This window comes from Danio rerio, chromosome 2, assembly GCF_049306965.1.
Source record: "Danio rerio strain Tuebingen ecotype United States chromosome 2, GRCz12tu, whole genome shotgun sequence".
Lineage (NCBI taxonomy): Eukaryota > Metazoa > Chordata > Actinopteri > Cypriniformes > Danionidae > Danio > Danio rerio.
In genome coordinates, this window is record NC_133177.1 from 5,183,201 (window position 1) to 5,193,832 (window position 10,632).

At 35.4% G+C, this 10,632-nt stretch overlaps 1 non-coding gene across 1 annotated transcript; it reads left to right on the plus strand.

Moving 5' to 3' along the window:
• The first annotated feature begins 2,738 nt into the window (after positions 1 to 2,738).
• Positions 2,739 to 6,145, plus strand: ncbp2as2 (NCBP2 antisense 2 (head to head)). Its single transcript, XR_011006325.1, has 2 exons — positions 2,739 to 2,799; positions 5,683 to 6,145. It is a non-coding gene; the product is annotated as an NCBP2 antisense 2 (head to head) (transcript).
• The last annotated feature ends 4,487 nt before the right edge of the window (positions 6,146 to 10,632 follow it).

The window sequence follows — 10,632 nt, forward strand, 5'->3', positions numbered from 1 at the left end:
TTCCTTCATTCCTTTGGTCCTTCCTTCAATCCTCCCTTCATTTGTTCGCTCATTCATTTGTTCTTTCATTCATAATTTTGTTCCTTCCCTCATTAGGTCCTTTGTTCGTTCCTTCCTTCCTTAGTTTGTTCAGTCCTTCCTTGAATCCTTCCTTCATTCATTTGGTCCGTCCTTCATTAGTTCAGTCCTTCCTTCGTTGATTTCAGTCATCATACAGTCAACATCTTTTTTTTTTTTTTTACAGTCGACATCTATTTTCTCATCAGTGACATCCAGTAAATTAAAAGACTGTGTGTCAATGTGTGTAAATATTTTGAACATCTTCTTGGACATTTTTAATGCTTCTAAATGGTTTGCTGCATTCTGCATTGTTCAGTATCATGTGATTTACTTTCCATGAGTGATTTGATTAGACAGGAATCACAGGACTGATGTTTCTACTTTAGCCAATCACCAAAGACAAGAAAGAAAGAAAGTTGTGACTGCAGGTTGAAGGAAAGTAGTGAGTAAAAGTACCGATACTGCACTAAAAATGTACTCAAGGGAAAGTAAAAGTACACATTTTTAAAACTACTTAGTATAATTTCTGAGAAAAACTACTCAATTACAGTAATTTTAATATTTGTAATTAGTTACTTCACTGATTAAATTTTATCTAAAATGTGTGCAATACACCTTTAATGCTATGCAAGTGACATCATTTGATGGAGAAGGATTGAATTGAGTTGTATGATTTTATCTTTGTTTATGAGTTTTTGGTCACACTTTATATTGATGGTCTGTTTGTTGAATTTAAGTTACATTGCATCTACATGCCAACTAATTCTCATTAGATTATAAGTAGACTGTTAGGTTGGGGTTAAGTTGTGTAAGTTGACATGTATTTGCAAAGTTTCTGTTGAAGGAGCAGTGTCAACAGATATTAAGCAGACAGTCTACTAATACTCGAATGGACCATCAAAATAAAGTGTTACCCATTTTTTAAGGGACGAAAGCTTAAGTCAGGCCCTGTCACATTTTTTATAAGTGAAAGCGTGTGTTTCTGGTAGAATGCCCCACATAATATTTTCAGCCTTGACTGTACGTGGAAAAAAAGCCAAAGTTGTTGTGCATTGTGGCATGATAGATCACTGAGAACAATAAGTCAAGGAGAACTTTGCATGATGGGCAAAAAAAAAGAAAGATAAACCAAACTTCTGTCAATGGCGAAAACCAAACCCGCCCCATAATTCTGCCCACCTCAACGTAAAAATCCACCCAGAGATGATGCAATGTGTGTGCGTTGTGCTGAAGACTGTATTGAGGAGATACACTATCAGCTCATTACAGACACAACTCAAAGACGGCGTTTGATCACTTCAACTATGACGAAAATTAAAAACCGTGGCTTTATTATAGTGGATGTGTAGTAGGAGTGTTTATTTTTTATTTTTTTGGTTTGTGCACTGATAATTATAGTTTTACTACACATACCATGATTAAACTATGGTTAGTGTTCCTAACCAATGTGCATTTGTGATCATCTTATGGTTAAACTACAATTTCGATTATCTGTTTATTAAAATCATGGTTATTTTTCATATGTGTGTATATATATATATAGTGCTGTTTCTACCAAATGGTCGGTCAAATACAGACTGTTAGTTTAATATTTCAAATACTATTTCATTAACAATTGGGTTCGTCCATATTTGACCCAAATAAGCTTAAAACAACTCAGCATTTTAGTGAATGCTAAATTTCAATTATGGTTTACAATAATAGTATTGCATTAGGACAGAAAGGGGGCAGCACGGTGGCTCAGTGGTTAACACTGTCACCTCACAGCAAGAAGGTCGCTGGTTCAATTCCTGGCTGGGCCAGTTGGCATTTCTGTGTGGAGTTTGCATGTTCTCCCCGTGTTGGCGTGGGTTTACTCCGTGTGCTCAGGTTTCCCCCACAGTCCAAACACATGTGCTATAGGTGAATTGAATAAGCTAAATTGGCCGTAGTGTATGAGTGTGAATGAGTGTGTATGGATGTTTCCCAGTACTGGGTTGCAGCTGGAAGGGTATCCGCTGAGTAAAACATATGCTGGATAAGTTGGCGGTTCATTATGCTGTGGCGACCCCTAAATTAATAAAGGGACTGAGCTGAAGAAAACGAATGTCATACGTGGTCTCTAATAACGGATTTATTTTATCTTTACCATGATGTCTGTAAATAATATTTTACTATATATATATATATATATATATATATATATATATATATATATATATATATATATATATATATATATATATATATATATATATATATATATATATATATATATTCATCATTAAATATTGACCATTGATTAAACAAATGTTTATAAGCATTTCTAAAGTCAAACATCGGATTTGTGTTGTCTAAATCTGTTATTTTATACCAAAAAAGCAATTCTAAATAACCTTTTTTATTTTGAAAGAAATATGTCATCAGTAATTTTCAAAAAAAAAATGACGATTTACTAAAACACGATTTTCAATCACAACAAATTAAAACATTAACTCTGACTAACCCATTAACAGTTTTAAAACATAAATGACAATAATTTTAAGGTTCTCAACCAATTGATAAAACAAATATATAAATCCAGCAAATCCTGCAGAGAATGTTCGAGATGTTGCTTCAATCTTTTTCCATATCAGAAGCCTATATTGTTCTGTTCCTCCACGACTATAGAGGGCTCTGCTGAGTTCATCTAAACCCCTACAGTGACGAAAACAGACCCGCTCAGCAGCGTGCCGAATACTCGATCTGGGACATTTGAAGGTAATTCACTGTTTACACAACTCAAATCTTCATTGCATTATTTTAACAGCTCAATATCTAACCCGTTTTTTTTTCGTAAACTAAGGTAAAATTGGTTTTATACTCGCGCATTCGTTTGTTTTTGAACAGACGGACAACTTGCGACACGGTGCCTATATTGTACTTTGGATATTGGCTTTGAAATCGCATGTAAATATGACTTCAGAAGTACATTAGCACTGTTTAATTGATTGTGATCAGTGCACTGTAATAGTCGTTGTCTGCTAATGATTTCACTATTGATTCTGAAATGTTCGTTCAGTGACGACATCATGTGACATGCTTGTTAACTTATATGGTTTACCATGGTACGATATAGGTGTGACTTTAAACATTAGCACTATTTATTTGACTGAGCAATGCTGTACTTGGATGGTTATCGGCTGCTGACATGATTGTTTTATTTAAGTGATTATTTACTTGTATGAAATTATATATTATTAAGGAGAAAGTCTGAATATAAAACCAAGCCACTGCAAAGACGATGTTGATTCTGTAAACTGGTGTTTGTTAAATAAATTAAGGATCATTTAGGTTGTGACACGTTATTTTGACAAAATCTGAAGCCAGATGATTAAACTACTTTATTTTCTTCATGAAATAAATAAATATACTATAGTAATTTTAATTTATTGAGGTAAAGTTGGCTTAATATTCGCAATAATGTTGTTTACCATGGTACTTTGAATATTTAGTCTGAACTCGCATGTGAGTATGACTCTAAAACAACGCTAGCACTATTTATTTGACCATAAACAATGTTCTACTTTAGCTGCCAACATGATTTTCCTATTTAAGTTAGAATTTACTTCATTTAAAACAGTATTAGCACTACTTAATTTACTCAATTACTTGTCTGATTTTATATATTATTAAGGAGAAAGTCTGAATATAAAACCAACTTAACCTCAAGCACTGGAAAGACGATGCTGATTCTGTAACCGGAAGTGCACTGGTGTTTGTGAAATAAATTGAGGTTGATTTAGGTTGTGACCTTACCTTAACAAAATCTGAAGCCACATGATTAAACTACTTCATTTCCTTCATGAAATAAATATAAAATACTATAGTAATGTATTGAGGTAAAGTTGGCTTAATATTCGCACATTCGTTCAGTGACAACATGTGACATGCTCACTATGTTGTTTACCATGGTACTTTGAATATTAAGCCTGAACTTACATATGAGTATGACTCTAAAACAACACTAGCACTATTTATTTGAACGTACACAATGTTGTACTTTGATAATCATTGGCTGCTAACGATTTTCCTATTTAAGTTAGAATTTACTTCATTTAAAACAGCATTAGCACTATTTAATTAACTTAACAATGTAGTACTTTAATAGTCGATAGCTGCTGATATGATTTTCCTATTTGAGTTAGAATTTACTTGTCTGAAATGATATATTATTAAGGAGAAAGTTTGAATATAAAACCAACTTGACCTCAGTCACTGGAAAGACGATGCTGATTCTGTAATCGGAAGTGCAGTGGTGTTTGTGAGATAAATTAAGGTTAGATTAGATGATTAAACGACTTTATTTCCTTCTTAAACAAATACTATAGTAATTTATTGAGGTAAACTGGTTTTATATTTGCGTATACATTCAGTGACAACTTGTGACATGCTCACTATATTGTTTACCATGGTATTTTGAATATTCAGTCTGCAATAGCATGCAAATATGACTTCAAAACAACACTAGCATTATTTAATTGACAATGAACAAAGTAATAGTTTGATGGTCATTAGCTGCTAATATCATTTTCTTATATAAGTTAGTATTTCCTTAAATGAAATGATATATTATTATTAAGGAGAAAGTCTGAATATAAAACCAAATTTGCCTCTTTACTGCAAAGAAGATGTTGACTCTGTGACTGGAAGTGCAGTGGTGTTTATTGAATAAATTAAAGTTAATTTGACAAAATCTGAAGTCAGTTGATTAAAAGACTTCATTTCCATCTTGAAAAAAAAATTATCATAGCAATTTGAGGTAAAGTTGGTTTTATATTCGCACATTAGTTCAGTGACAATCTAAATTTGAATTCTCAATTTGAATTGTAATTCAATAAATCTCAATTTTTATATGAATTTGAATTTCTTCATTTGAATTTTATGAATATTAAATATCTGAAATTAAAGACAGCGGAATTTTTCAAGGCTTAATTTTTATATAGACGTATTTTCAAACTTCAGATTTTTTTGGTGTTCTGAATTCCTATCTCCTCAAAACTATTTTAAAGGCATATAAAAATTTAGATTTATTAAATTATAATTGAAATTGACAATTCAAATTCAGATTGTGTTGGCATATTATTAGCTCCATAGTACAATGGACTTGTTCTTGAGCCTTACTGTGCACTACAATGACGATGATTGAAAGCTGCGCCAGAGATACCTTTACACGACATATAAAACTTGTCAGTGAACTATGAGGGGAAAAAATTTCATAAATTAAATAATCGTTCATTAATTGTAATCGAGTTAAAATGTTCAGTTAAGCAGGGTTTTGATTTTAGGTCAAATCGCCTAGCCCTAAGAAAAGGGTAGTGTTACCAAAAATGACTCATGGAGCCAAATTAAGACACAAAATCACACCAGAGTGAATGGAAACATCCCCAACCGCACATAAGGATGAACTGTGTTACTTTGACAGCCATTAGCTGCTAATGTGATTTCCTGATTTAGGATTAGCAAAGAATACCTTCATGAAATGATATTAAGTCAAAAATATGCGAATAAAAAAAACGTCCTCAATTCTGAAGTCATGCTATTGTAGAGACATTTCTAATGTGCGAACATAAAACAAAATGTACCTCACTTTCTCATTAACAGCCTCAGAATGGTGTTGGGGCGGATATTTCACGCGTTAATAAACAACGCTCAGGTGGTGGAAAAACTGGCGGAGTCTCGACCCATCCGACGTGCAGCTCAGATCACGGCCTTCGCCATCACTAAAGCGCAGATCGCCGGCAGAGAGGCCTCCACAAAGCTGCTCCGCTCCGAAACTCTCCAGCAGATCCGCAAGGAGAGCGCACAGATGCCGGGAGACGTGCAGGAGTTGCGCCGCAGGGCCACCAGACTACGGGACACCTTCGTGAAGGAGGTCCGAGAGGGAGTGAGGGACGCAAACCGGCAGATTAAAGACAGAAAGTGACGGATGAAGTGCAATATGAGGACAGTGCCATTAAAGACTCCATGGAGAATGATCGATTTAAATGAGTGACACTGAAAACATGACGTTGATTCTGTGAATGAAAGTGCAATGATGTTTGAATGAAATAAAGTTGATCAAGGTTATGCCACAAAATTTTGACAGAATCATTTTAAGCCAGATAATTAAATGACATTTCCTCCTTGAAAACATACTATAGTGCTTTTGAACCAGGGTAGAGCATTGTATTATATTTACAAGACTGTGTTAATGAATGTTATAGTGCACTGTAGTATTACCTATGTGAACTGATTATCTGTAATACTGTAGTACTTTAGTTTTTACTTCAGTAAACTGGTGGTTTTTACTGTAGTTTAATTGTAGAAAACTGTAGAGTATTGGGTTGTTTAGCCTATATTACTAATTATATTACACTCAAAAATAAAAGGACAGGAGCTGTCACTCTGGCAGTACCTTTTCAAAAGGTACATATTTGTAGCTGAAGGGTCCATAATGGTACCTCTCAAAGGTACTTTTTAGGTACATTTGAGCACTAATATGCATCTTTAAGGTACCATTGTGAACCCTTTGGGTACAAATATGTACCGTTTAAAAAGATACTGCCCCAGTGACATCACAACTCCGTATACCTAATGTTTTAAAAAAAGGTCCGCTTCACTGATTTGATGTAATTGGCCAATCAGCCTAACAGTAGTGCTGATACTCTTATAAAAACAAGCACTGGAATTGTCACTGCTCTTTGCCATATTTCATCTACACAGATTAAGTAACATAAAACAATTAAGTTACCCTAAAAAAAACCTCAAGAATTTTGTTGATTCAGCTCATTTTAAATAAGTAGTTTGACCAAACAGTAAACATGATTATTGCAAGGTAAAAAATAAATGATAAAAATTCAAGTCAACAAATATTTTTTTAAGTTAATTAGGTTTCAGCTTGTTTATTGTTTAAAATGGTTTCACCTATGATGCAAATCATCTTCTGTAAGCTGTCTGGAGAGAACTGTGTGCATGTATAGTGTGTCCACAGTCATATTGCGGTGATATAAACCCAACAAGTTTCTTTTTAAAAATTTCCTGATGTTAAAATAGGACCCAAATCCCAGTGATTTTGAGACCCACCGCAACGTGACGTGGGAGTGCGTTTTCCCCACCCACCAAATTGATTGACAGGTGTCATGTCCCCATAATAACAAGTATACACGTTTAAAGAACTGTTTTTGCAAAGAAAATGGTAGTGAACATGCTACATCTCTCTCTGATCAGCAGCATCTCAATAATAAGTTTTCTAAGTTTAAGACATTTTTAAAACAGAGCATGTTTGTAATAAAGACAGTAAAATTGCTGTAATTTTTAACTGCTGTAATCACCACGGCTGCATGGTGTCAGTAAACGTGCATATGTGTTTGTACCGGGAAATGGCATTTGTGTGGGACTCATCATTTCAGAAAGGCTTGAATAGACTCCACCACAAATACATTAAATACTTGGTATTTTTGACTAGTGACCTTATTTCAGCTTCATCTGTGTCTATCACTGACTGCTGTTTATCTGTTGATCGCATAAGAAACAGTGGGCGGGGTTAAGCAGCTCATTTGCATTTAAAGCCACAGGCTACCAAAACAGCTACATTGTCCTCAGACACCAAAATGGGCAGATTCTGGAGGCTATAATAAATAGTCTGATGGGTATTTTGAGCCTAAACTTTACAGACACATTCTGGAGACACCAAAGTCTTATCTCACAAAAAAATTTACTTCATATTTTTAGTCAGTTTGATTGATGCAAGTTGAAATGACTAGAAAAAAATGATTTGATTCGACTTAAAAATTCAAGGCAGCAAGAACTCAGCCTTCGTGGTGACCCTGATGTCCATCTTTCCTTTCACAGAAGACATAAAACAGGTTTGGATCAACATTAATGTCAACATTTTTCCAATTTGAACCCTTTAAAGTCACACATTAACAGCCAACGTTTATAAGTGTATGCAGTGTTTCACCTCATAAACTCACTTCATCCGTCCGCCTGAAGGAAGACTCACACGGGCACTGTGCTGTATGAGAAACATTTTGTTTTATTTGTTTTTCTTGAATCAGCCATTCTTCTTCATTTTGATCAATGGAATGAATCAGATCAGTACGTTATTTACATGTTTGCTTTTTTTCTCCAGTCCCAAAAATGTCCCTAAAGTGGTGAGGTGGTAGAACAAACAAGCAGTCTCAGTATAGAAAACAATCATGTCGTAGGAAGAGCAGGCCAGACCTTCTCCAGTAAAAAAAAACAACAACAACACGAGTCTCTGCGGAGAGTGTTAAAGCTGGACGGACGGAGCGCTTTTCTCCACTTACGAAGACTCAGATGCAACACACACACACTTCCAGAAGATGATGTTCAAACCGAAGAGGAAGAGACAGAACCAGCTTGCGAATAATCATCATCATAATTGCGAATCATTTGTCAGTTTTAGAGTTGTCAAGATACTGGAGTTCGGTAACAATCAATACTGACATTTCCTGCAAACATTTGAGCACGTTCTTAAACAGCGCTGATTTGCCATTGTGTTCACGTACTCAATAGAAATGACAGTGATTGGTCGTGAAGGTCATCAGTTCACCAAACTCACCGCTATTTACTGAGTGTAACCACAGATACAGGAACACTGGAAAAGCCGTGATTCATCAGTGTCAGCTTATCGACAAATCAGCTCATAGACATAACTTTGAAACACTCCAGTGTTCCTGTATCCGTTTACACTGTTGTACATATGCTGAATAAGTTGGCGGTTCATTTCGCTGTGGTGACCCCTGATTAATAAAGGCACTAAGCCGAAAAGAAAATGAATATTAGTATTTAAGATACAGATCAGAGCAAACTATTTCTCACTATTTAGAGGGCTAACCCTTTCCTTTACATGTTGTTTTGACATCCTTCAGGGGGATCAAGCATTAATTAGAGGGGTCAACCCCCCCCACCCCAAACTCACCTGTAGTTTGTTACACTCAGTAAACAGCGGTGAGTTCGGTCAAACAGCATAGAATTACCAAGAGGCGACACTCTAGTGCAATATGGGGAAAAGCCACTAGATGGCGCGACGGCCATTCTGGAAAGAAAACTCCAATAGAACAACAGCATATATATGCCAGTAAAATAAACCATTAACCACTTAAACTCTGCTGCTATTTTGGGATTTCCGCCTGGATTTTGCCTACCCAAATTTAAAAGCTTCCCAAATCCACATACAGAGGTGTAAATGCAAAAATTTGGTATCATTTTAAAGAAAACCCTTTGAATTTTCATAAAACACTATTGAAAGTGTTTAACCTTTTAGGTTCTGTGTGGTCTAGCGTGCTGTAATTAATGTTGGTGGTTTCTGCACATGTCTGTAATCATAGGAAAAAAGAAAAAGGTCTCCACCATAATCTATGCAAAAGTTATTGTATTACAACTGATGAGAGGTGCTGTACAAGCCACAGGGAGCGATCATTGTTTTCATATTTCACTATTCTTTTGTTTGATCAAACATAATTCACTGTGTTTGGGCCACATCAGACATATAAAAGCATTACTTATGCACATCACCTCAAAAACAGAGGAGAATGGCCCTGAAGCGCACAGCATAAGGTAAGAGATGACAGCTGTCTGTGCTATCTGGGGCTGCTTATTGATTAAAAATGTATTGTTTACATTTCTGCGCCTTGGAAACACCACAATTCATTCAACAACTGTTTGATATGTGAATATAATTCAGTAAAAAGAATGCTAGAACCGTATGAGCACCGGCAAGAGCTTTCGTTTGAGCTATAACTTGTACATGTGTCATATGAAAAATATGAAAATGAACCAATGTAAAATACCTAGCTCAGGTATCCAAAATACTGTGTATTTAAGTGTAAATAACTTTTATACAGTGGAATAAAAACCAAAGTGATGCATATGTGCATAAAATATAGATTCTACACTTTCAAACGACACCACTTAAGGGGGTCTGGTGCAACGCTAGCCCTTTAAATCTGAAAGCGAAAGTCGATGACTCCGCAGAGTTTAAGTGGTTAAAAGTGCTGATGATTGTGATGGTAAGCGTTGTATTGTTGTCCTACAGGTTGTATCTCAGCTTTAGTGCACTTTTTAAATAAACAAATAAACAAAGCAGCTGCTTTCCATCGCGACAGCAATAAGATCCAATGGACGACCGATCGCTTTCTCTCCAAAATGGCGGAATCCGGGGCTGTTGCTGGGCGCTGCTGTTGCAATGGAACGTTCTATTGAGTGTCGCCTCTTGGTCATTCTAAGTTCTTTGGTTCGGTGAACTGATGACCTTCACGGCCAATCACAGTCATTTCTGTTGAGCATGTGAACACAAAAACAAACAATTTCTTAAATGTTTGCAGGAAATAGATGTTTTTAAAAATCTCAGTACCAATTGGTACTGAATTCCAGTATCGTGACAACACTAGTCAGATTAGGAAAATAAGGAGTGGCAAACGAAAAGGAAAATATATATATATATATATATATTCATACTATTTTATTTGTGTGTATGTGTTTAAATCTCTTGCTCTATTATACATCATTTTAATCATGTCAAGAAAATAACTCCCATCATAGCAGTGC